Below are 27,093 nucleotides of genomic sequence, written 5' to 3'. Positions count from 1 at the left end.
AGCTTGTTTGCAAAGAGAAAACATCTCATGTTTCTCCATTAAATATACCTTTTGCCATAAGCTTTTCTAGTTGCCTTGAATCAAGTTAATAAATTTCTTTCCCTTCCTAGTTCATTTGTTTATTTGCTCATCATTTCTTCTAACCTCCCCACCTTTCCTCCTCACATTATTTTTCTTCTTTCTAACATATGTCTTTTAATAAAATGTATAATAATATGTTAATATTATGTCTAACATATGTCCTTTAATAAAAAATCTGTTGATGATAGTCTCTTGATTTTTATCTGAAAATATTTTTACTTTTGCTCTTGTTCTTAAAAGAAAGTTTAATAGCATAAAATTCTATGTCTTTTAACTTTATTGAAGTATAATTTATAGATCATAAAATCCAACCATTTTAAGCATGTAATTCAATGGTTTCTAGTGAGTTTACTGAATTGTGTAACTGTTACCATAATCCACTTTTAGAACTTTTATATCATCCCAGTAAGACCTCTTGTACCCATTTATAGTTAATTCCAGTGCCCACTCCCACGCCAAGGCAACCACTAGTCTACTTTCTGTCTCCAAAAATTTGCCTTTTCTGGACATTTCATGTAAGTGGATTATATAATATGTGGCCTTTTCTGTCTGGCTGCTTTTACTTAGCATTCCACTTAGTATTCCATTGTATGAATATAGCTCATTTGGTTTATCCATTCACTCATTAGTTTCCACTTTTGGCTATTATGATTAATGGATGCTATGAACATTACGCAAGTCTTTGCATGGACGTAAGTTTTCATTTCTCTTGGGTATATACCTAAGAGTGAAATTGCTGGGTCATATGGTAAATTTATGTTTAAGGCATTGTCAAACTCTTTTCCAAAGTAGCTTCCCACCAGTAGTAATATTTGAGGATTTTTTTCTCTACTTCTTTGCCAGGGCTTGTTATCATCTGTTTTTGATTGTAGCCATGGTAGTGGGTGCAAAGTGGTATCTCATTGTGGTTTTAATTTGCATTTCCCTAATGATTTTAAGCATTTTGGCTGTGCTCATTAGCTATTTGGTTATCTTCCTTGGTGAAATATGTGTTCAAATCTTTTGCCCAATTTTTAATTGGGTTGTTTATCTTATTATTGAGTTGTAAGAGTTCTTTGTATATTCTGGATACAAGTCTGTTATGGACTGAATGTTTGTGTTCCCTCAACATTCATATGTTGAAATCCTAACCCGCAATGTGATGATTTTAGGAGGCAGGACCTTTGGGAGGTAATTAGGCCATGAGAGTAGAGTCCTCACGAATGGGATTAGTGCCCTTATAAAAGAGACCCCAGAGAGCTGTCTAGCCCTGTCTCTGCCATGTGAGGACGCAAGAAAACAGCCATCCCCAGAAGCTAATCACGCCTTCCTCCTGATCTCAGACTTCCAGCCTCCAGAACTATAGGAAGCAAATTCCAGTTGTTTATAAGCCGCGTAGTCTATGGTACTGGGTACTTTGTTACGGCAGCCTGAACTGACTAAAACAAAGTCCTTTGTCAGATATGTGATTTGCAAATATTTTTTCTCAGTCCGTGTCTAGTCTTTTACTGTGTGCATATGTGCCTTGGCACTTTATCTGTGGAATTCTTTGGCCTGGACAGAAATTGCATTGCTCTACAGATGAATTGTGTTTGCTCCTGTCGGTCAACTGGGGCACTTGCAAGATCCAAAATCACTCCCCCACCAAGTTTACTTTCTAGACAGTAGGAAACGGCAAAAGAGAGAAGGGCAGGACACAATTCTTCACTTTCAGGGCAGATGAGGAAGTTACACACTCACTCCCACTCACAATCCAGAACCTGGTCCTGAGGTCATATACAGCTGTAAGGTAGGCTGGGGAATGCAGCTTCTACCCTGGTCACTATGTGCCCAGCTAAAAATCCTATGCAAAAATGATATCACATTCTAGTGAATAACAGCCCACTTTCACACTCAGAGCTGTGTGATTCCAACACCACACCTTTCTGCTATGTTATGCTGCCTTCCCAGGAAGAAGACAGCAGGAAATTATTGTTTAATACACTCCTACGAATCCTCAGGTTCCAAGCCAGTAAGTGGCAGAGCCAGGGGTTGAACATAGCTATTCTCAAAGGATCATCTTCTCACTATACCACTCTGCCCTCTGGACTATTCCTTGAAGGGGATTTTCATGATAACCTGGGTGGCATTGTACTCATTCTATGTTTTTCCAAAGAGCCAATAGTTATCCTTCCAAACTTCATCCTTTCTCCTCTTTCCAGAGAATCAACTTTGCCGGGTGGACCCCCATCCAGAATTTTCCCAGCCTGCTTTGTGACACTCTTCCTGATTCTGTGGCCTTCTGAGCATCCTCTGGGCCATGGGGCAGGAAGGCTGGGAATAAGCCCAGAGCCTCCCTGCCAGGGACAATATTTGGAGGGCGATGCCCCTGATGGAATGCTCACTGTAGAGGCCAGTCAGGAAATGCCACTGGTCTCAAGGCTGCACACAGAAGCATCAGTTTTGGCTGAGAGGGTGCCTGAATTTGAAAATTATTGTTCCTTTTTCTTTCCTTTGAAGACTTTGCAAGAGTTTGAGAATCAGCTAAGTGAGAGAAATGCCTGATGATTTCAAAAGTAGGTCTCTCCTCTTGACTGAGCCCCCTTTGCTGTGTATATGCGTGTTTTGGGTTCACTCCATTTCACTCTTTTGTCTTATATACGGTCTGTCAGGTCTGTTTCATGGGTGGTTGATGTCTCCCTAACAAGAGATGACAAGCCCCATTCAGTGCTGAGCAAAAAGGTTGGAGAGGTTGACTTGATGTGGGATAGAAGCCGTAGAAAAAATGAAACAATTGAAGCTGCTTAAAACTGTGAGGAATCACTTTGCATCTGTACAAAAGAGACATTCATACCTTTTCTTCTCCCCTTCACTAGATCTTTGCATATTCCTAAATTCTGAGGCCATGATGAACTTGACTTGTCTCAGAGGAACCTCTAAAATCTGGAATTATTCACCACTCACCAGCATGCTAAAATCCACTGTCTGAGCCCGTAGACAGCCTTGGGATTGGGCTAGTGGGATGGGGTGGGAGCCACAAAAAAGAATTAGAGGACACTGTCAGTTCAGCAAATATTTATGGGGTACCTACCGTGTGACAGGTACTGTTCCAGGCTCCATGAATAAAACAGCCATTCCTCTCCAGGGAAACGTGGTTTCCTGTCAGAGATAGTCATGCCAACAAATGATTACAGCAAAAAATGCTAATGCTCTGCCAGAAGAATGAAATGTCTATTGTGGGAGACTCCCTCCCCTTGGGGATGTGTGAGCAAGGGTTGAAGGCAGGAAAAGAAATTGCATCCCAGACTCAGGCACCAGCTTGTGAAAGGCAAGAAAACATCAAAGTTCAGGGCTTGGGGAAAGGCCTCGGAGGACTTCAGTGTGACTGAGTGCACAGTGCTGGAGGATGGGAGACAGGGAGAGGGACGCGTTTGGAACAGCAGTGTACTGGTCTGTCTCCATGGCCCTTCTAGACCCCTTCTTGGCCTTTCTCTGCCCTGCTCTCACACTGGCTGACCTCTACGGACTGTATCACCTGGGCTCCCATGATGCTGCCTTCCAACTGGCTTCAGCCAATAGGAGGTGCCAGTAGAAGACGAGATGGAGGCCAGAGAGAGAGGTTGGGCTGTTGATTCCTGCCACCTACCAGCCCCTCCCTGCCTGGCCACGGTGGCTACATTGTCTGCCAGGCCACAACGCCCTTCAGGTGGCACATCCTTTGTGGTTACAGCTGTCTCCACCTTCCGGTAACACTGCTCTTCCCTCTGTCCCTTTAGCTCTAGAGGGCACAGCTTCTCTCTGATGCTAGGCCTTGGACGCCACACGTTGGTTCCCTTAACTTTGCCATCCCCTCTGTAAACAGTGCCTTCATTCAACTCTTTTCAGTTGACCTTCATGAGTGGGCTTCTATTTCCTGCCAGGACCCTGGCTATTACTGATGGATAGTGTGAAAATGTAAAGAACAACCATGCTAAGGAGTTACTTTTTGTTTTGTTTTATTGAGATATAATATACATAGAACATTGTATGAGTTTAAGGTATACAACCTGTTGATTGGATACATTTATCTGTTGCAATATGGTTACCGCTGCAGCGTTAGCTCACACCTCTATCACGTCTCATAATTGCCATTTCTTTTTTGCGGGGAGAATTCTTTGTTTTTGTTTTACAGTGGCAGTGGCAAACTATTATTTTAACACCTAAGAATTACAAATTTAAATAAGCCAGGCACAAAAGGCCTCAGGTATTGTATAATTCCATTTACATGAAATATCTAGAAAAGGTAAATCTATAAAGGCAGAAAAGCAGATTATTTGTCGCCCGGGGCTAGGATGTAAACAGTGACTGCAGATGCGCACGGGGCATCTGTTTAGGGCGGCGGATTGTGGTGATGGTTGCACGACTCTGGAAATATATATTCAAAATCATTGAATTGTATGCTTAAAATGGGTAAATTTTATGATATATAAATTATGCCACAATAAAGCTAAGATTATAAACAAAATGTATCAACAATATACAAAGTTTGGAAAATAAAGAAAAACATCGCCTATGATCCCACCACCCTAACACAACTATTATCGTTTTTTCATATTCCATCCTAGTTAGTTATTACCTGCATTTGACAATTATGAAAATAACAACATTAGCTAACCTTTATCGCATGCTTACTATAGTCCAGGTGCTGGGCGAAACACATAACACCATGATCTCATCCAGTCCCCGGAACACCTCATGAGAAAGGGACTATTATTATCGTGTTTTATTAATGAGAAACCTGAAGCTCAGAGAGATTCACTGACCTGCTGCGTAAATGTAATTTTCCATCTTGCTGCAGTCTTGGTTCTTTTAATGGCTGCAAAAGAGTTTACTGGACCGGTGTTACCACAGCATACTTAACTCCTCCCTCTCTAACATGGATAGTGTTTCTATAAAAATATTGTGATGAACATCTTCATTAGAAATAAATATCTAGATTTTATCTATATTTAACATTACCTTCTTAGGATGCTTTTCTAGAAATTGGGTCAAAGGGAACAAAGTAATTTTAAAAACTTTCCTGAAGTTAAATTCATTTCCAAAGAATTGGGATTAATATTCCCACGTGGCAATTTTTTCCTATCCTCACCAGTGCTGTGTGCCAGCTGTTTAATGTTCTTCTTAATTTAGTGGATTCCTTGTTCTTATGTTAATTTTCACGCATCAAACTACTAGAAAGGTTGGAGTTTTTACCATACCAGTTGAATTTCCTCTTTTGTTACGTATCTATGTTTTCGCTCTTTTGTTTATTGGTGTCTTACTGGTTTTCTTACCAATATATATGTGTTCTGTATAAATATATTCATCCTTCACATTTTATCTTAGCTGAAAATATCTCCCGTTTGCCTATTTCTTTATTTTTACAAGCTGATATTGCCTGTTTTTACATAAGGAAACTGACTGTTCTTTTCCCTTGTGAATTTATCCATTGCTTCTAGACTTTCAGAGACATCTCTCTCCAAGCTTTGAGGACATTGTTATATTTTCTCTTGATCTTCTGTAGTAGAATTTGTTTTACATTTGAGAATAATCCACAGTTTCTTTTCTTTTCTTTTCTTGATTGAAGTATAATTAACATACATTATATTAGTTTTAGGTGTATGACATAATGATTTGATATTTGTATATATTGTGAAATGATCACCACAATATGTCTAGTTAACATCCGTCAGCATTCCTAGTTACAGAATTTTTTTTCTTGTGATGAGAACTTTGAAGATCTATTCTCTCAGCAACTTTCAAATACGCAATACAGTATTGTTAACTATAGTCACCATGCTGTAAATTGTATCCCCAGGACTCATTTATTTTATAACTGGAAGTTTGTACCTTTTGACCCCCTTCACCCACTTTGTCCACATCTACCCCTAACTTCTGCAACCACCAATCTGTTCTGGGTATCTAGAGCTTGTGTTTGTTTTGTTTTTTTTAGATTCTACGCATAAGTGAAATCATACAGTATTTGTCTTTGTCTGGTGTATTTTACTTGGCATAATGCCCTCAAAGTCTGCCCATGTTGCTGCAAATGGCAAAATTTCATTCTTTTTTATGGCTGAATAATATTCCATAGAGTGTATATATATATATATATATATATATATATATATATATATATACGCCACATTTTCTTTATCCATTCATCCACTGTTAAACACTTAAGTTGTTTCCATATCTTGGATCTTGGGAATAATGCTGCAATGCACGTGGGGTTGCATATATTTTTTCAAGTTAGCGTTTTTGTTTTCTTCAGATAAATACCCAGAAGTGGAATTACTGGATCATATGGTAGTTCTATTTTGAATCTTTTGAGGAACCTCCATACTCTTTTCCATAGCGGCTGCACCAATTTACATTCCCACCAACAGGGCACAAGTGTTCGCTTTTCTTTACATACTTACCAACACTTGTTATTTCTTGCCCTTCTGATAATAGCCATTCTACAGGTGTGAGATGATATCTCATTGTGGTTTTGATTTGCATTTCCCTGATGATCAGTGATGTTGAGCATCTTTTCACGTACCTGTTGGCCATCTGTATGTCTTCCTTGGGAAAATGTCTATTCAGATCTTCTGTCCATTTTTTAATCAGGTTGATTTTTTTGCTATTGATTTGTATGAGTTCTTTATATATTTTGGATATTAACCCCTTATCAGATATGTGATTTGCAAATATTTTCTCCCATTCTGTATCTTGCCTTTCCATCTTGTTGATGTTTCCCTTGCTGTATGGAAGCTTTTTAGTTTGATGTGGTCTCACATGTTTATTTTTGCTTTTGTTGCCTTTGCTTTTGGTGTCAAATCCAAAAACATCATTGCCAAGACCAATGTCAAGGAATTTATTGCCAAAGTTTTATTCTAGGACTTTTATGGTTTCAGGTCCTACGTTAAAGTTTTTAATCCATTTTGAGTTAATTTTTGTGCATGGTGTAAGATAGTGGTCCAGTTTCATTCTTTTGCATGTGTCTGTCCAGTTTCCCAGCACCATTTATTGAAAAAACTATCCTTTCCCCATTGTATATTATTGGCTCCTTTTAATTGACCATATATGTGTGGGTTTATTTTTGGGCTCTCTATTCCATTCCATTGAATTATGTGTCTGTTTTTATGCCGATGCCATACTGTTTTGATTACTATAGCTGTATAATATAGTTTGAAACCAGGGAGCATGATGCCTGCAGCTTTGTTCTTTTTTTCTCAGGATTACTTTGGCTATTCAGGGTCTTTTGTAGTTCCATATAAACTTTATGATTGTTTTTTCTATTTCTGTGAAAAATGCCATTGGAATTTTGATAGGGATTGCATTGAATCTGCAGACGGCTTTGGGTAGTATGGACATTTTAACAAATTAATTCTCCACCTCCATGAGCATGGAATATCTGTCCATTTATTTGTGTCTCCTTCAACTTCTTTCATCAACGTCTTAGAGTTTTCAGCATACAGGTCTTTCACTCTCTTGGTTAAATTTATTCCGAGGTATTTTATTCTTTTTGATGCAATTGTAAATGGGATTATTTTTTAAATTTCTCTTTCTGATAGTTTGTTCTTAGTGTATGGAAGTGCAACAGACTTTTATATATTGATTTTTGTATCTTCCAACTTTACTGAATTCATTTATTCGTTTTAACAGTTTTTTGGTGGATTCTTTACGTTTTTCTATATATAATATCATGTCATCTGCAAAAAGTGACAGTTTTACTTCTTCCTTTCCAATTTGGGTCCCTTTTATTTCTTTTTCTTGCCTAATTGCTCTGGCTAGGACTTCCAGTACTATGCTAAATAGAAGTGTTAAGAATAGGCATCATTGTCTTGTTCCTGATCTTAGAAGAAAAGCTTTCAGCTTTTCACTATTGAGTATGATGTCAGCTGTGGGCTTATCATCTATGGCCTCCATTATGCTGAGGCAAACACCGTTTATTTTAGCGTATAGTCTGAGATATGAGTCTAAATGATTTTTTCCCAAACTGTTACCCAACTTTTCCAACACCAAACATACCCCACCATTTTGTGATACTTCCTTCATCGTACATTATATTCTTATATGAGGGTCCATTTTGCTCGAGAACCACATTATCTTAGCAATTGTTGTCTATAATATGCTTTTGTCTTTAGTAGGTCTAAAAAGTCGCCCCTGTTCATCCCACTTGTAGGGCAGCCAGGTAAACAGCAGGAAACTTGGGCCTGGTGCTCAACATAGGACACAGGGGAGGTTTTTGATACAGTTTCGGGAGGAGCTGATATCACCCTGGGGGGCCTGAGACCCCCAAGGAGAAGAGTGAGAAAGAAACCTGGCCCTGAGCTGCTCAGAACTAACAGGGCCCAAAGTGCCTTTCAAGACAACTTCCCCCAAACCCTTCAGTTTATAGAGAAGAAAACCTAGGTGAGGAGATTAAGTGTTTTGCCCAAATCCACAGAGGCAGTTAGAGGCAGAGCTGGGACTTGGTCTGGGCCTCATGACCACTGCTCAGGGGCTCTCTGCTGTTCCCCAGGAAAGAAGAGTTTGTAACACGGGGAGGTCCATGTAGGGAAGGCCTCGCAATCATGAAGACACTTACATACGAACGCCACTGCACTAAATCCTTTCACACCCAGTGTCTACAGTTGACCCTCTCACCTCAACCCTTCTGTCAAGTCCTGTGCAAAGCCTCTTAACCAAACTCCACTTAACTGATGGGTCAGGTTATCCAGCCCCCTCTCTGTGTCTTAAATACACCAACTGATGCTCCCAGCTAGTAGCTTTTCTATAACGCACCTCCATACTTCCGCTCCCACCAAATGGTTACCAAGAATCAATTATTTTTTTCCCAAATCTACTTATGCCACTTACACGTAACACTGTAATTATGTAATTTAACCAAAAGAGAGGAATTTGGAACAAAAGAAACTCGTGCTGTTTTATGACAAACACGAGGCTTTGGAAAAACTTGACAAAAGTGAATCAGTAAAAAATCTTGTCAAATGAAGTGTAGAGGAGATAACTGTAAAAAAAAAAAAAAAAAACAGGGGGAGCCTTGTATAAATCTGGAAGGATTCTGCACTCAAATTGTGTCACAAGTAGCTTAGGTGCTCTCTTCTTTTTATGAAAAACAGAAACTGGAAATGACGAGTGTGGCTTATGCAAGACAGAGAGACTGTCATCAGAGGGCTCTTTTCTAAAGGAAAGGCCTTGGATCCACATTGAAATAAGCTAATACGTGTCCTGTTTTATGAATTCCCAGCTCAACCAAATTTTTTGATTAATCAGCCAACTACTAGTTGGAATCACATAGGATAAGAAGCCATTTGCTATTAATATAAAATAATCCCCATTTTCAGATGAGTTATCCAGGTTTCAAGCACCATGGTCAGACTCTGAGAGGGAGGTGCGTGGAGGTGATACTAGGGGCAATGCCACAGAAGGCACTGGGTCCCGTTCCAGCTCCACCCTAACCAACCATGTGGCCTTGGGCAAATCATCTATGCTCTGTGAGCTCCATTTTCTCACCTGCTAAACAATATCTGTCTTGGGATTATTGTCTAGATGAAAGGAGATGATGTTGGTAAGCATTCAGCACGGTACCAGACCCACTTTTAAAACTGTGAGCTTCCTTTGCTGACTCTCCATGAAGAAGTGGGGAGGACATGAGCCTCGGTGGGTGGATGGATGCGGACAAGCGGGAAAGATGGGAGGCATCCCTCTTCGTCAGCAAATTCCAACTCAGAGAATGAGGCAGTGTGGAGAGGGGCACCTGGTGAGTTGTTCTGTCAGGTGCATGCTCAGACCCTGCACCCAAGGGCCAAGACAAGAGGATCCTGGGAACAGAATGTGCAGGACCAAAATGGAACCAAGTAAAGGGGGGCTTAAGGAGCCTACGGGAGTTGGGAGCTGCCACACTAGCACTGGGGGGAGTCCGTTTGCAGGGGATCGTATCACCTTGCTGATGTGCTCTGCTGTACCTCACGGGGCATTCTGAGTCCAGGGCTTAGAAGCTCTTCCCTGGTAGCCATGCCCTGTGACTTCCCCAGCTACTGAGCCAAGAACTAAGGAACATCCTGGCCTCAGCACTATGAGAAGCCCTGCTCAGGTCCTCAGCACTTTTCTCTTTCTCTCTCTGTCTCTCTCTGTGTCTCTGTTTCTCTGTCTCTCTGTCTCTTTCAATCTTGCTGTCTCTCTCTGATTGTCTCTATCTCTATGTCTGTTTCTAACTCTCTGTCTCTGTCTATCTTTCTGTCCCTCCCTCTCTCTCTCTCTCTCTCAGTGGCTGAGTCAGGTGGAGGAGTCCTCACGTTTCACTGGTTGGCAGTTTTTGCCCTTCTCAGTACACCTGTTCTCAGCCCACAAGATGCAGAAAGAGCTGCTGCTAGCATGAGTTATTTTGGTCAGCTGAGTCACCATGCCAGAAAGCAAGATATGAGCCCGCCTTGTGTCTGGTCTGAGGGGCTGGAATTGGTTAGGACCTTAGGACCACTGAAAGCCCCAACAGAGACATCACCCATTTGAGCCCAGGGTTCAGCCCCTGCCCTTGTGACCCAGCCCCTCACTGGAGAGGGGCAGCCGACCCTCTGCCCTGGTGACGAGGACTCCCAGGGACCAGTGGTGCTCTTCCACGGCAGCCCTCCTACGGCCTCCGGGCTGTCCTTGTTCCGCTGCTCCCTGATACCCGCTAACTTGTACTACAGTTAATGGTACCCCGGGCCTTGGCTGCCTGCCCCTCTAGACCCTTGCCCCCTCAGGTGAGGCACCACACCTGTTTATGTCCCTCTGACACATATCACAGTGACCAGAACGTAGTAGGTGTTCAGTAAACATTAGCTTCCTTCCCTTTATTTAAGCGAGCTGTCTGAATCTCAGCTCCTTTACCTTCGAGCATCTCTTCTGCCTGCGAGGACTTCTTATTTCCTCTCTGTAGCCAAGTCCAACCCAGGATCCAGGCTCCAGTCCACTCAGCCTGACTCCCCAGGCCCCTAGGATTGCTGCCCTCTGGCCTCCTCCTGTATCTGCTGCCCTTCACTGCCCTGCATCCCCTGGAATCACAGGCAGAGATGGTCTGCATGTGGGCACAGGTGTATTCTTCTGGGAAATCACAAAGGAGTCCCGGATCCCCAAAAGCTTTAATTACTGGGAGGGAATGAGGAGGCCTGAAAAGGTTCTGAATAAAACAGTCCTTCAGCAGGACTAGCCTGGCAGTATGCAGGTGGGTTCCCTTCTGTCTACTTGGTAAGGCTCCCTTTTGGGGTGGGGGACCTTGGAGGAGGCTCCAGGGTGGTGACACGTCAGTGTGCGCGCCTTCCCTGTGACAGCATCCGAACATGACGAGTAAGGGTGGCTATCAGAGGAGCCACTTGTTAGGCTTGTCATCTTTATAGTTTTTCACTTTTTCACATTCTGAGCATTTTTGAAGCAGAAATCATTTTAGCTTGGCTGGAGTGGAAACTAGAGATGGAGTGACTCACACTGGTCTCATCTAAAATAGATAAGGAGACTGAGTTTGCAAGCACTGTAGTCAGCCGTTTGCTCGGACACCACACGCAGCTGCGGGAAACGATACCCCCTTGTAAATAAATCCCCTGCTGGCAGCCTCACCTTGGAATATTCATAAGGAGACAGACCTGGGGAGGAAGAACTGGAAGTCTAGGCTGCAAGGATTATTGGAAGGAGGACTTTATAGCGTGTCCAGATGTTTGATTCTTGGTTGCCTATAGGAAGACAGGAGGAAGAAAGGGAAGATGGCAATTTTGCCAGGAGGGAACTGGTGTGTGTAATTTTATTTCATTGTGGGCGGTGTCCTGTCCTTGTGTGTGTCCGTGGGTCTTTCTCACTGCAGGAAAGCGGAACTTGAGGGAAGTCTGCTTCTCTTCCTCCCCAACCTCTAAGATTTGGCAGAGCAGACCGGGGCAGGTCACCCGCAGGTGTCTGAGGGGAGTAAGTCTCTGAGTTTGCTCCCAAACTTTGCCAAAGCCGCGTCTGGGCCATGGGCCGGGGATGCCGGGCTGGCCCCCCTCCTCTGGGGCTGATGTTGATGAAGAACGTTGGGTGAAAGGGGATCTGCTCTTGAGAAGAGATGCGGCCGGAGCTGGTGAAGGATCAGTGTACACTTATCTTGGTCAGAGCCAGACGCTGCAAGGGAACCCCAAGTTCAATGAGCACAGGGTAACCCTAGGCAAGCCGCCGCCTCTCTGGGCGTCTTCCCCACCTCCACCCCTCCCACCGTTCACTTTGTCTCATCAACTAAATTCCTCCAGGGACAATGGGGACTCACACCCCTGCCCCTAGGAAAGCCTACAAGAACCCCAGGAAAGGAATATCATGGTGTAGTGGACGGAGCACCTGGCAAGGAGCGGGGAGCATGGAACTGCGTGGCCTTGGGCCATTGATCGAGATCTCGCTGAGTCCTCATCAGCAACAGCTGCTTCAGTCATTAGTGTATTGCATGCAGGACCTACATGCAACTCTGTTCTAGGTAATGGGATAAAAAGATGTAAAAGGCGAGATCTGGTGCCTCCCAGGAATCAGAGTGTGAAAGAAAGCTACAGTACAAGAACGTGAACTACTGACAGATGTGTGGAAGGTGCTGGGGTGGAGGTGTTGGGGCACATCTCCCAGCCTATGGGGAGAGGTTGTAAGAGGAGTAGCATCTGAGCTGAGTGCTGAAGGATGAGAAGAGGTGAGCCAGGCCAAAGAGGAGTGGCCTTCCAGGCAGAGGGCATGGCAGAGGTAAAGCCCCAGAGGTGGGACACGTCCCGGCAGGGGAGAAATGAGAGCATTTTGGCACTGCTGATGGAAGTGGCAAAAAATGAGCCTGGATGTGTAGTCAGGACCAAAATATAAAGGACCTCAAACCTCAACCTAAGAAGTTTGAATTCTATGGATGGACTTTTAAAATGAATCTTAGAACATCACTCCTCCACTCAGAGCTCTGCAATGGTGCTCATTTACCCCACAGAAAAAGCCAAAGTCCTTCAATGGCCACAGGCCCAACATGGCCTGGCTTCCTGGTGCATCTCTGACCTCATCTCCTCCCAATGCCCCCCCTGCACACTCTCACAACCTCCTCCCTAGTCCTCAAACAAGCCAGGCAGATCCTGCCCCAGGACCTTTGCGCTGCCTGGTCCCTCTGCCTTAAATGCTCTTTTCCCAGATATCTTGATGACTCACTCCCTCACCCCCTTTAAGTCTTGTTGAAATGTGACTTCTTGGTGAAGCCCGCCCCGACCATTCTTTCCGAAACTTCGGCAGCCCCCTCGCCTCCTTCCTCACTCCTACGCCCTCTTCCCCTGTTTGATTTTTTCTTTCACACACTGTGTAATTTTCTTATTTATTGTATCTCCCCCAACTAGACTATAAACTGGACCAGGGCAGCTGTTTTTGTCTGCCTTCTCTATTGCTATAGCCCCAGCACCTAGAAAGTGACTAGCACATAGTAGGCTCTCCATAAATATTTCTTAATTAATGAGGGACTAGGCTAGGGAGCCATTGACACGCATGAGGTCGGGGAGTGACATACTCAGATTCACAATTTAGATCACGGTGTAGATTCATAGTGGTTTCCCCACTCCACTTTTTTTTTATCATGACCCACAATAAGAAATTCATTTAAATTGTGTGGCTCAGTACCCACACTATGAACACGCAAATATACAAAAACCTCTAATGGAAACAGAAGCTTCATGAAACCATAGTTACCCTTTTCCCCTCTTGCGACGCTCTGTGGCCTATTCTGTTCTGTTCTGTCTATTCTATGGCTAGTTCATTTTATGTATTTTTAAAAATACATAAGGAGGGCCAGCCCCGTGGCTGAGTGGTTAAGTTCATGCGCTCCGCTCCATCGACCCAGGGTTTCGCCGGTTCGGATCCTGGGTGCGGACATGCCACCACTCATCAGGCCATGCTGAGGCAGCGTCCCACATGCCACAACTAAAAGGACTCACAACCAAAAATATACAACTATGTACTGGGGGGCTTTGGGGAGAAAGTCTTTAAAAAAAAAAAAACATAATGGTTACAAACTACCAAACTGATTTAACAACCCAACAATAGATTAAGGCTTGTAATTCAAAAACAGTGGTGTAATAATCTGGAAGTAGATAGTGATAATGGTTGTATGACGTTGTAAATATACTAAAAACTACTGAATTGCACACTTTAAAATGGTTAAAATGGTGGATTTGTGTTATGAATTTTATCTCAGAAAAAAAAATTTGCAATGGTGTAGAGGATTAATTTAAAAGATGCTGACCTGGAGATAGGAAAACCAATTCGAAAATGATTATAATAATCCAGGTAAGAGGTGATGAGTGCACAGAAATAGTGAAGACAGAGAAGACAGACAATTCCAGAACTATTAGAAGATTAATATGAGAAACAGAAAGAGTCACGGATGATGGTGCCGCATTTGAAATCAAAAACACAGCCAGTACACATAGTGATACCATTTTTGGTTTAAAAAAATAACCTCTCTGTGTGCACTCATACATTTGACAGTGCACAGAAGAGCTACAAGGCCACGCCGTGCCCTTGGCCAGCCAGGGAAGCCACAGTGTAAGACTAGAGGCCCGCCAGCGACCCAGGGTTGGGCAGCCGGAGAGGAAAGCATGAAGGAGGCCCGGGAGGGACGGGATATGAGAGACGGGGAGTGTGTCGTGTTGTGGAAGCCAGAGGAGCAGACTTTTAGAAGCAAAGTGACCAGCCAAGAAACCCAGAGATGCAGGGCCTGGACAGTGAGGAGGCAGCAAAGATAAAGGCAGAGGGGCAGGAGGCCGGAAGGGTAAGGTCCTCCTGGCCAGTCTCAGATGTTTCCAGGAACAGATCCCCCAGGTGATTCACGGCCTCAGAACCAGCCAAGCCTTGGTTGACAGGCTGACTTGCCCTTCATTGTCTTCTGCCACCTTCCTTCCTTCTCTCCTACCCCCAGGCTCAGCCAGGCTGTCCCTTGCTCCCATTGGTGGCTTTCCTGTATGGAGGTCCAAGTGGCCTCTGGACACCCCTGAAGGAAATTTCCTGTTACCAAGTTTCCTCTCTCTGGGCTGGGCAGAGTGGTTTGTTGTGACAACACCAAGGGCTGGATTGGGTGGAAGTAGGAAAATGGACAGTTTTCACTCTGGGAGAAAGAAATGCACAATTATTTATCTAGACCCAGTCCTCACATGATTCTGGTAATAAAGAGTCTTTCAACAGCCACCCTGCGGTGTGGCCCCGCTCTGAGACCCCGCTTGAGGATGGAGAGAGGCGGCCTGCTGTCCAGGAGGGAGGGGCTGAGATCTTTCCAGATGGGGTCATGATGGCGGACAGACTTCCTAAATCCTTTCAGAGAAGTATGCAGCCTCTTCAGAACAACAAAGTAAATCATTCACGGAGTCCTCAGGCACAGAGCTAGAAGCGAGGGCATGAGGGCGCCATCAGCTTCTGTTTATCAGCAGCCTCGAGTCGCTATTTAGCACTTCTGTTAAAGAACAGGACTGCGTCAGTCCCATACACATTCATGAAGCCCCGTTACCTGCAGAGCAAAACGCTCAGGTGCTGAGCAGGGTACAGACAAGGCCCCTTCTTGCCTGTACAGCATCTTAGTGTGAAGTAGAAAAAGTCATCTCTTCTTTGGGCCAACGCAGGCCCTTGCCAGGGAGCACAGCTTGGTGAGCAACACTCAGGCTACATCAGATCCCCCTACCCCCCTGCCCCAAGCTGGGTGCTCTCGTGCAGTGTCCAACTTGCACAACCATATACAGCAGCCCAAGACACAGAGATGAATATGGCAGAGTCTTCAACCCCCAGAAGCTCATAAAGCAGTTGGCAAACACACACACATAACCAGCCAACTAAGACGATCAGCCTCTGGGAAATGCTAGAACAGAAGTGCAAATGATGGTCGGGCTCCTGCAGGCAGGAGAGCTCCTCTGACAGGGCAATCTGAGAAGGCTTCCCGAAGAGATGGAACATAAGTGAGGCCCAGACAGGGGAGTGGAGAAAGGAGGCACAAGATTTCAGGGCGCCTCCTGGGAAGGGGGAGTAGGTGGTTGCGGCTGGAGGAGAAGGCTGGAGGAGAAGAGAGCTCGAGGGATGGAGTGAGAGACTGGGGGAGATGGTGTGGGAGATAAGAATAAGGGTCAGAATGTTGGAGAGCTGCGAGTGACTTACTGAGGAACGCGCACTTGAGGGAGCCAGAGAAGGCTGGGGAAGGGGGGTTCCCCCTCCAACCCGGCTACCCTGGGTCTTTCTCAGAGGTCGTGTTGTCTTGCAAGAGCAATCACACACTGAGGCCTTCCAAAGGATGCCCCGGCTGCCCTTTACAGCAGCTGAGGAAGTCCCTGAGGCAGGTGTCAGTGTGACCTCCTCATACACAGGGGCAGCTTGAAACATTTGTGCGGCCTCATCAGCAGGACGGGAAGAGCGTGGAGAACGCCCCTCCAGCTGCGTCTATTGGAGGTCATCTCAGCCAGCCCTGGCCCTGCCCAAGGTGTGGAGGGGACCCTCCTGCTCTGCTGGATGACCCCAAGGATGTGCACATTCCACTAGAAGGCCACCTGGAGAAAACATGCCTTTCAAAATCCATAGGATGGAGCCCAGAACCCATGCCCTGGTCTAGGTAAATCTGGTTATGAGGAGCAGGGTCTTCCCGCCCGGGATTTCCTCAATCCAGGATGCTCAGTCCTCCCCACTCTCTGCTCTGAGGGAAATCTCATGGCCAACCACTTTACCCTTCTGAAAAGTCTCTTCCTTGACTTCTCCTACACCCTTGCTTCTCAAAGTGTAGGCTGCAGATGGGTAACGTCCGCATCACCCGGGAGCCTTATGGAAATGCAGAATCTTGTGCTCCGTCCCAGACTTCCTGAGCCAGGTCTGCACTTTCACCAAATCCCCTGGTGATTTGTGTGTCCTTTGCAGTCTGAGAAGCCTGTCCTGGACATTGCCTCCTGCCCTGCGCTTAGCTCCCTGGGCGCTCTTGCTCAGTCTCCCTTCCCCGTATCCTCATCTGACACTTATAACGCTGGGAGATCCTCTGCCCTCTTCCTCCTCCCTCTGCCCCTCCCTGGGTGATCTCAGCCACCCCCATAGCTTCAAATACCATCTGCCTTTCACGGACTCCCCAGTCAATACGACAGGCACAGACCACTCTTCCTGGTGCCAAACCCATAGTTCCAAATACCCATGAGACGGCTCCATAAACAGACACCTCAAAACTCCACATGCGCCATACTGAATTCATCATCTCTCCCCTAGCCGCGCTGCCCCGCCTCCTGTGTTCCCTGGGACACCCAGGGACTCATCCTAGACTCCTGTCAATTCATCCCATATACGGGGAGTCTACTTCCTAAACGGTTTCTGATCCTGCCCCCACCTCCATCCGAATTGCCACCGCCTCAGGTCAGATCCTTATCAGTTCTGTCTGAAGTTCTGCTGCAGGTCTGGCCAACTCACCAGCACAACTGTCCTCCAACTGGCAACTCTGCCATCTGGGCGGAAGGAGGCTCTGCCATCTTGTTGCTACCGAAACTGGAACACGGAGCCCCCTCGGTTGTTGCTGCAGGGGAAGTGGGTGCTGGAAGACCCCTGCCAGCAAATACTTTGGCCCCACGTTGATACTCACGTTATCACACTCACAGCCCATTGGTCAGGCCCCACCTAACTGCAAGAAGCAGGTGGGGGCTGCTGCAGCAAGGCCTGGAAGGAGAGGGCAGCTGGATGTGGGTGAGCCCTAGAAACCTCAGCCAACCGTCTTCCTCTGCGCTTTCTTCTCCACGGCCCTTATCGTCATCTGACATACTGTGTATTTGCATGTTCATGTATCTTCGTCCTACTTCCCCTACCACTATAGAATGTAGGATTTCTGGGGGCAGATAATTTGTTTTTTCATTACTGTATTCCTGGTACTTGGGACAGGGTCTGGCACATAGTATGCACTCAGTACATATTTGATGAATGAGTTACTGATAAAATGAACTAGTGACTGTGCTGGATGGTATGTGGGAGAGGGGCCCAGCTGGGGGGGAAAAGTGAAAGAGGAGCCTAGAAAGTGAGAAGGGGTCATATCACAAAAGGCATTATGAGCCATATAAAGGAGATTTTACTTTACCCTGTAGAGTATAGAGAACCACTGGGAGGGTTTTAAAGGGGAGTGATGTTCTGGAAGATCACTTGGGATGCAGGTTGGAAGATGAATTGGAAGGGGGCCACAAGAGAGACCCGTGACCACATGGAGCCAGGGAGACCATCTAGAAGACAATGGGTGGTGGTTTAGACCCGGGTGGTGGAATTCCTGAAGGTGGAAGAATAAGACTTGCTGAGAGATTGAGTGTGGGGTCTGAGAGGAGAAGAGTCGGGATGACTTTAAAGGGTTTTGCTTGAGCTACTACGAGGCTAGAAGGGTGGAGTTCCCTTTATTCGTCTTCCAGTGAGGAGCCCTGAGGAGCAGAGCAGACCTGGGGAGAGGGTGAGGTGAGGAATCTGCTGGAGAAATGTGAACGCGGCCATGCCTACCCAACATGCCCAGGCCTTGCTGAGCTACACACAACTGCCCACATATACGATGCTTTTCCTCACCACTGGGACTTTGCACACGCTGTTTCCTGCCGGTGAACAGTGTACCCTTCCTATCTGTCAACCACTCCTAGCTCTGACCTCAGAAAGCAAATTAGAAAGAAAATTCTGAGAATCTGGGTCATTCTGTGTCTCCCCGAGAGCTCCTACCTGCCCTAAGGGCACAGAACTGTTCCCCACCCCCCTCCCGGCAGGTGTAGACATCTCCAGGGAGAGTTGTCATCTGGGCCCCATGTGGACCAGGGTGGGTGGAGGGACAGCCTTCAGGCAGGTCCCTGCAGCCAGCTCTTGTGAGCATAGTGACCTCTCCGTGAAATGCAGCTCTCCCTGCCATGGCTGCTGCCTCTGCTCTCTCCCTGGGCTCTGGTCCTCAACCTTAGCCAAAAACAGTATCCCTATCAGTCCTGTTCTTGTCCTGGCCCGGTTCCCCATGCCTCACTTCCTTCCCATACGCCAGCCTTTTCCAAACTTGTGTAGGATTGAAAGAGAGACCCCCATGCCATCCCTCAGGGACGCGAGACGGAAGCTCAGCAGCCATGCCGCCATCTCCTTCTGCTTGAGGAAAGAATGTGGGCTTACTCAGCCCGGGCCCCAGGAAATCCTCTCTGGCCACCGTGGGAAATAACGTACTGGGAACCAGTCCAGGGCCAGCATTCAGCTACAGCCTGACTCCAGCAGTCTTTAGAGTGGTAGCCGGGTGGGTAGTTAGCTGCTCTCCTGCTCCCAGCTGCTGCACTGGGAGGGAATTGAATATCGCCTCATGCATTAACCATGCCCGGGAGAGGGCTGCTGGGAGCTGTGTTACTCACCCACCCTCCTGTGGCGCCCATCCCTTCATCACAGGCCATCTGGATTGACACCTTGATTGATTATGAGTGTTCCATTGTGTGTGGAGCTGCTGCAAGCATTACCTGGTGGGAGGGGGAGGGGCAGCGTTGTAGCCAGCCTGTCAGTCTATGCTGGGTGTCCCCTCTTGTGGGACTTGGGCACATCACGCTGGCATGTTCATTGGAGCCCTTGTTTCATGGGTGCGTGTCTCTTGCTCGGACAGCATCTGCCAACCCACCATCTGCTCCAAATCCTATAGAAGGGGCTTTGGCAAAAAGAGTCAGAATTCAGCAGTTTTGGTAAGGCCCCAGAGAGGATCATCCTTAGGCCGTTTCCAAGGGTGGCAAATACTCATGCCAACTTGTGAATTACAAGTCTCAGCCACCAAATGAAGGGTTCAAAATTGGCACAGAGGAATTGGCACAGTTGGGCAAGAGAAGAGACCTGCAGGTGACAAACGCCTCCTCCTCCCAAATACCAGAGGGTAAAGGGGAACCGGCGAGTTGCTGCGTTCAAAGCCTTTGGAGGAAGAGGACAACAATTCAAAATTTTAATTTTTGGTTGAAGTGCCAAGGCCTGATGCCTTGAGTTCAGCAGGAGGGGCATCAGGGGAGGGAGGCTAAGATTTGCTGGGCTCTCATTATGTGCCAGACGTCGTGCAGGTGATTTCACGTACATCGTCGCCTCCTCGAGTCTTTACCGCAGCGTCGTGAGGCGGTGTTCCTGCATTCATCTGTCAGGCGAGGCGGCAAGTTCAGAGAAGTGGCGTGTGTGCCCACAGTCTCACAGCTTGCACACGGCAAAGCAATGATTCCCCCACGCCGTCTAATTCAGAAGTCTACCCTGTCTCTACCGTACCACGTGTTCTTCCAGCACATTCAAAAGTGCGAAACCAGACAGGATCTTAACTCAGGTTAAAACAAAATCAGAAGAAGAAACTTGACAGCAAGTGTCATTGAATAAAACTAGTTTGAATTATCGACGTTTAATTAAGGGTCCCCTGAGGCATCCGTCTGGGTGGGAACAGCAGTGGAGCCTAAATACACATTGTGTGGAATGAACCAGTTCCCCTCAAGGGCGATAGTTGTTATTGAACACCCTTCAACAGCTGTTGTACTGGAGGGACTGGGCAGAGCCTAAGAGAGGCGCACCATTGGCCAGGAGAAAGGCAGAGGAGCTGAAACCTTGCCTCATGGCCTTAGCACTCAGCTGTGAGACCCTGAGGTGAGGCAAAGTACAACCTCCTTGCCGAGATCTGGATGTGGGGAGGGCAAGTAGGGAATAGTTTGGGGGACCTCGTGCCCAGGGCTGTTTTAAACCCTCACTTTCAATTCTACTATTTTGAAGAATTATAATGATTATGGTTAATATTAGCAACGACCATTGCAATGGACTGAATGTTTGTGTCTCCCCAAAATTCATCACCCCCAGTGAGATGGAATTAGGAGGTGGGGCCTTTGGATGGTAATTAGGTGATGAGGGTGGAGCCCTCAGGAATGGGATTAGTGCCCTTATAAAAGAGACCCAGAGAGCTCTCTCATCCTCTTTCTATCAGGTGAGGATACGATGAGAGGTCTGCAGCCTGGAAGCGGGCCCACACCAGAACCCAACCATGCTGGCGCCCTGATCTCAGACTCCAGCCCCCAGAACTGTGAGAAATAAATTTCTGTTGTTCATAAGCTACTCAGTCTGTGGTACTTTGTTATAGCAGCTCAGACAGACCAAGACAGCCATGTAGCCGCTCTGAAAGCAATTCTGAGGCCCTGCTGGGGATTTCAGTGCAGTGGTGGAAGGTAGATAACTCTGCTCTCTGTGGTGGTGAGGGGCCAGGCAGGGAGGGCTACAGAGATTGCCAGAGTGTTCAGAGAACAGCAGGTGGTGTCTGAAGGCAAAGAGTGAAATGCAGGCTTGCCAAAGGAGGAGACGTGGAGGGAGAACCAGGAAGACGCTCTGAAGACTTCCCCTCCTGTGTGCTCATATGCTGGCCAGATACATTGCCAAGTGAATAAAGCTCAGGAGGACTTCAGAGGAGCATTGTCCAATAGAGCGTTCTGTGATGATGGAAATGTCTTTTATCAGCACTGTCCAATATGGTGGCCACTAGCCACACATGGCCATTGAACACTGGAAATGGGGCTAGTATGACTGAAGAACCATGTTTTTATCTAATTTTAATTAATTGAAATTTAAATAGATACATGTGACTAGTGGCCCCCAAATTGGATGGCGCAAGACAGGAAACTAACCTAAAAGCTGAGAAAGTTCTAGAACATAGGCCATGTCTATAGGGGATCAGCCTTGACCAGGCACCACCACATTGAGGGGATCCTAAGCAGCTGTGGGCATCTGAGGCATGGAAGGGAAATTCCAAAGGAAAGAGGGGGGCTGAGAAGGGTATGAAGACAGCCTCGCCAGCTCAAGTTTGTCCAGAAACAGCCATATTCATTCAGCATCTGGAATTTGACCAGGTAGATATGGCTTCAGGGTGTGCCACTGACCTCCAAGCTTTATGCAAGCTCTGGGAGCCGCCCCCCTCCCCCGCCCCCCTGCAGGAGGCAATGTAACTTGACACTGCATCTTCTTTGCTATCAGGCCCGTTCTGTCCATGCCAGTCCATCCCACAAGCTGGAGAATTGCTGCCCAGTCCGTTATTCCCCTTGATCCCTGTGTGGACCTCCCGAAGAACAGCCACACTGTGATTTCAACCTTCCTTCCGTCCTTCCTTTCTTTCTTTTTCCCTTTTGTAAAAAAGTATTGATGCAATGAAATGGGATTTATTCACAGGTCCCAAATTTGCCCTGTGGGTCCCATTATCCTAGCAACTGTCACTCTCGATTACTGTACCTGTCATCTCTGCCTGAGGCTTGTGACGACAGTTATAGAGGCCATTTTGTGTTTTCTTCTTAGACTCATACAGGGTGCAGTCTGCAGGGCATCTTAGAAGTCAATGTGTCCAGCTCCCTTATGTTATATACAGAAAGACAGAAGCTCAGAGAGCAGAGGGATTCACCCCAGGCCATCCTCCTTGCCTCGGATGAGTCCTCAGTTTTTGGCAGCTCCTCACATGCTTCCACTGTCTCCAGTCTCCTCAGAAAGGCGTTCTCCACCCTGTCTGCAAGGATGCAGCTCAAATACTTGGAACCTCTGACACAGTCCTCCCTCTTTACCCAACCTCCCAGGCTCCAGGGCAAGTTAGACCAAAGAAGAGTGCCTTCCCCCACTGTGCTCCATTCAGAGCTCTGTCATAGGAGACTATGACACTGATAATCCAGGACAGCCTTCTCAAACTTTAAAAATCTCCTTAGGATCTTGTTAAATTGCAAACTCAGTAGGTCTACCATGAGGCCTGAGACTGCATTGCTAACAAGATCCCCAATGATGCTGAGGCTGCCCGTCCGTGGACCACACTTGGAGCAGCGAGGCTCTAAGCTCATGCTTTCGTCCTCCAGAGCAGGAGCTGAAAGGGACTGTCAGAGGTCAGGTTCGCTAGAAGCAGAGCCTGAGCCAGCAACTGCTATAAAAGTGCTCTCCAGAGAAACTTGTAAGATGGTGTAGGGTGAGGCAGGGGACGAAGCTAAGCACAGAGGTGGCTTGGATGAAATCTAACCTCAGCTCGATCCCAAGGGCAGCTCTGGAACATAAGTGACACCACAAAGTTGTTCCACCCTGAGGCAAGGGAGCCAGGTTTTTGTGTCCAGTAGCAGTCAGTCACTGGCCATGGGCTGCCCTGGAAGAAGGGCATAACCCCCTGCATAACCTCCCAGGCATTTTCAGGGTTAGTGGCTCCCACTTGGTCAAGGGCAAGTCTTCACAGAAGTGTACAACTATGAGCCATTAGCATCTGACACTCACAGGAGCTGGGGGTTGGGTACCCCCACAGTATAGGGGACCTGGGCAAGCCACCAACAGGCCACCATAGAGGCCTAAAACTCCTCCAGGCCAACTGCCCCGTCCCCACTTATTTTCATATCAGAGGTTTTGTCTTTGAAAGCTGTGTATATATACATAGAAAGAGACCTAGAAATAGACACACAAAGCTGTCCATCATGGTGATCTCAGGTTAACTTCCTCGTGTCTTTCAAACTTGCTACCATGAACAGACATTAACATAAAGTGGCAAAGTAAACCACTGATACCCCAGCTCTGGATCTTAGAAACATTTTTATCTATCTCACAACTACTTTTGAGTGTCTATTATTACCACTTCCAGTGCTATGTGATTCTGATCAGTGTTCATAATGCAACTCTAACGACAGGACACAAGTCTGAAATGCAATTTGTAGCAAAGAGAAATTATGGACTATTCAGTATGGTTTAAGTTTGAACCTACTTTATTTTTTCCAATTCTCTGAAAATTGCTCATATACATAGCAAAGGCCCTGTAACTGGAGCAGCCGGTTCACCAACCCCTGGTTTAGCCATGTGAAACCCCAGGTGCAACGCAGGTCTTGGCAAAAGGGCCCACAGAACTCGGACCTCCCGACTCTGCTGGTTCTCGAGGACCACACAGCCTGTCTGGGGGCCAGGAGCAATTTTCATTCCGACGGGCTTCCTTCTTTTTTTGCACTGCCTAATTAAGCAATCAAGTTAATTGAGATTAATGGCTGGCTATTTAATAAGGATTAATAACTTGCCAAAAATCCCCTGGGTTTGGGAACCCAGCTCAGAGCAGCAGAAACACTCCTTGGGAAAGCTGGAGATGCGAGAGCCGAGCAGAACCTCAGCCTGAGCCCTCTCTGCTCACTTCTCAGGCCTTCGGGAGGCCGGGGGCTGCTGAAGGCAGGGGGCGGGGAAGGGAAAACTGCCCGATCAGCCTGGCCTTCACTGCTGCCAGCCCCCTCTGCTGGGCAGGGCCCACCCCCCGACTTGTCCAGGTCAGGGACCCACGGAGCGCTAAGGAACCCCGGTCCTCACAGTCTGGGGGTCCTCCTGGTGTCCACGCTGGCTCTCTCTTAGAATGCCCCCGGGGGAGCTTTTTAAAAACATTGATGCCCCAGCCACACCCCAGAGATTTCGATGTAATGGGTCTAGAGATTGGGGGACCCTTTTTGTAAAAGTTCCCTGGGGGAGTCTAATGTACAGACGTTGATAACGAGATCAAGAAGTATATTTAAGCCCAGTCCTCTTGGGGTGAGGTGAAAGAAATTGACCCACAGCCGCTGACAAACCGCTGACACAGAGGGTTTATCAGATCGAGGGCAAACAGGGCAATCAGAGCCAGACAGGAGATACACCGAATGGCGCTGCCCCTCCCTCCATGTCTGCCGGCCATAGAAGGATTGTAGTTCTTATTTCTCATCACCAGTGGGAGAATAATCAATAACTTGGATTTTTCTGTCCTTTTTTATCTTGACTGATCCCCTTGACTCTCTCAGCAAAGGCCTCACAGAGGTGGGGACATTTGTCTCCTGGAAACTGCAGCCAGCCTGCACACATGGATGAAGGGAAGGCGGCACCCACCGAACCTGCCTCCCCTCCCAGGGTGGGAGGGCTCTGTCCCCTCCATTCCCACGGTCACTGGGCCTGCGGACATAACGTGGGCACAAGAGCCAGATTCCACGGGCCCCTGGGCCCGCCAGCCAGGCGATGATTCTAGTGTTAGAAGACCCTGGCCTTTTCACCCTCCCCCCTCCCCGCCAATATCAAAGGCTTCACAAAACTTCATCACGTAGCTCTGGGGTCAGAGCCCTTAGGAAAGAGATGGGAGGCTGTGCCTGGAGAACTGAGTGGGTAGAACTGAGTGGGGCGGGACAGGCTAGATTGATGGTTGGTGGGAGGAGCAAAGAACTACAGGGAAAGGGGAGAGGAGAGAGGGATGGTCCCTGAGGGTTTGGGGGCAGTTGAGAGGGGGGAATGGGAGATCTTGGAGCAGCCCGCCCTCTCTGATGAGGAGAGTGGGGGCGGGTACGTGTGAGCACACAATTCCAAACGTTTTGCTATGATTCATGGATATTTAATCCCCTTAGATGTTTGTCAAGAGATAACAGAGACCATTTAAATTGCTTTTCAATTATAGTGGGATGTAGGACTGATGTTACTTCTGAATACAACTCCTTGTGAATGAAAGCTCAAGCTCAAACCAAGAGTCGCCAGGTTATTCCGGAACACGAATATCCGCCAGGAGCTGGGGAGGATTGAATTGGCGTGTCTGCGCATGCCCAGCAGCGCTGCGTCGGGCACAGACCCGGCAGGCGCTCGCTAAGTGGCGGGCCTCACTACACCCCCCACACCCGTCCTTCCCCAAGCCGATCCCAGAGAACTGTGTTCTAGCCTAACTGCACAACACAGGCTGTGTCTCTTTAAGGAGTGACACTGATAGTGGCCATTCAGGACCTGGAAGCTGCTGGAGATTTTGTGGGCTCCTAAGAAATGGCTTAAGAGCAGACGTGACCTGGTGGGGGGTACACTCACACCCAGCCAGCATCGTAGTGAGGGGCTTAGAGGCAGTTTATGAGGGGCACCAACCTTCTCTAGCAAGATCAGACCCCTGACGGCCTCCTCTGAGTTGTGATCACTCAGGCGGCCTCTGTGGCCGCCATCCGTCAGCCCACACCCCGGCCCTGTCACTGGCTCTCTCTGACTCTCCTTTGAGGCCTGCTCTGGCCAGCCCAAGAGGTTGGTGTTGAGGGAGAAAGACACTCCAAGAACAGTGTCTGTAATGTGGCCTGGAGAGAGTGGCTGTCCAGATGCAGGCAATTTTGACTTTGATGTGAGCAGAATTACAAAGAATCCTAAAAAGAGCCTATGATTTGGGCTGAAACCCTGCCAGAGCAGTCTGGTCTCAGCCCTGGGTCTTTCTAAAAAGAAATACTTAAGTCAAAATTCTTAACAGCAGCTGGCAAATGGCCGGTGGGACAGACCCCCGTGGAGCATCCCAGCCTCATCCTCCGCCCCCCACCATGCCTGGGCCTCCCTCAGCCTCAGACTGGTGGGGCTCCTCACCCCCTCCCAGGCTTTGCCACATGGAGCTTATTCCGGCTGGAAGTCACGCCTCCCAGCGCCCACCTTTGCCTGGCCAGCTCGTGCTGTTGTCCACAGTTTCACTGATACGTCGCTTGCCCAGAGAAGCCCCCCAACCACCACCCTGCTGTCCTTGCTGACAGCACCCACCCCACCCCTTCACTGTGCTCACCACCTGTTGAGTTACATCTCTATTTGGGTGATGACTTCACTCCCTTCTCCCCTGTTAGACTGAATGTCCCATGAGACAGGGACCACAGCTGTCACACTCACCCTGGCCTTGCAAAGCTGGCCCAGGGCCGGCACGCGGCAGGCACTCAGAGCGCATTTGTTGAATAGACAAATGAATGAACACAAGCTGGTTTTTCAGGGGGACTTCTTGTGTTACATAAAGCGTGTGGTCCACAGGCCCAGCCAGGGATCCAGGCGGGAAACCTCCTCACCAGAGGAGGAGCCAGATTCTGTGAACCCTGAAGCTTACATAATTTGGGGGCCCCTTTGAAGAAGAATAACATAAAATAATTATGCTATAAAGTTTTACAAAAACATGACACTCCCAGGACTTGCCGGTGAGGGACCCTACAGCTCAAGCTTCATTCGCTTCCTAATAAATCCATCCCCCTCTGGCTCTAGGTGGGGACGACCCAGAGTGACTTCTGGAACACTTCTGCTGATTCACAGCTTTGGGGTGTAAGGCACAGGCAAAGGGGCCTCCCTCCC

This window comes from Equus przewalskii, chromosome 1, assembly GCF_037783145.1.
Source record: "Equus przewalskii isolate Varuska chromosome 1, EquPr2, whole genome shotgun sequence".
Classification (NCBI taxonomy): domain Eukaryota; kingdom Metazoa; phylum Chordata; class Mammalia; order Perissodactyla; family Equidae; genus Equus; species Equus przewalskii.
The sequence above is the reverse complement of the archived record's forward strand: the minus strand, read 5'-3'. Positions refer to the sequence as shown.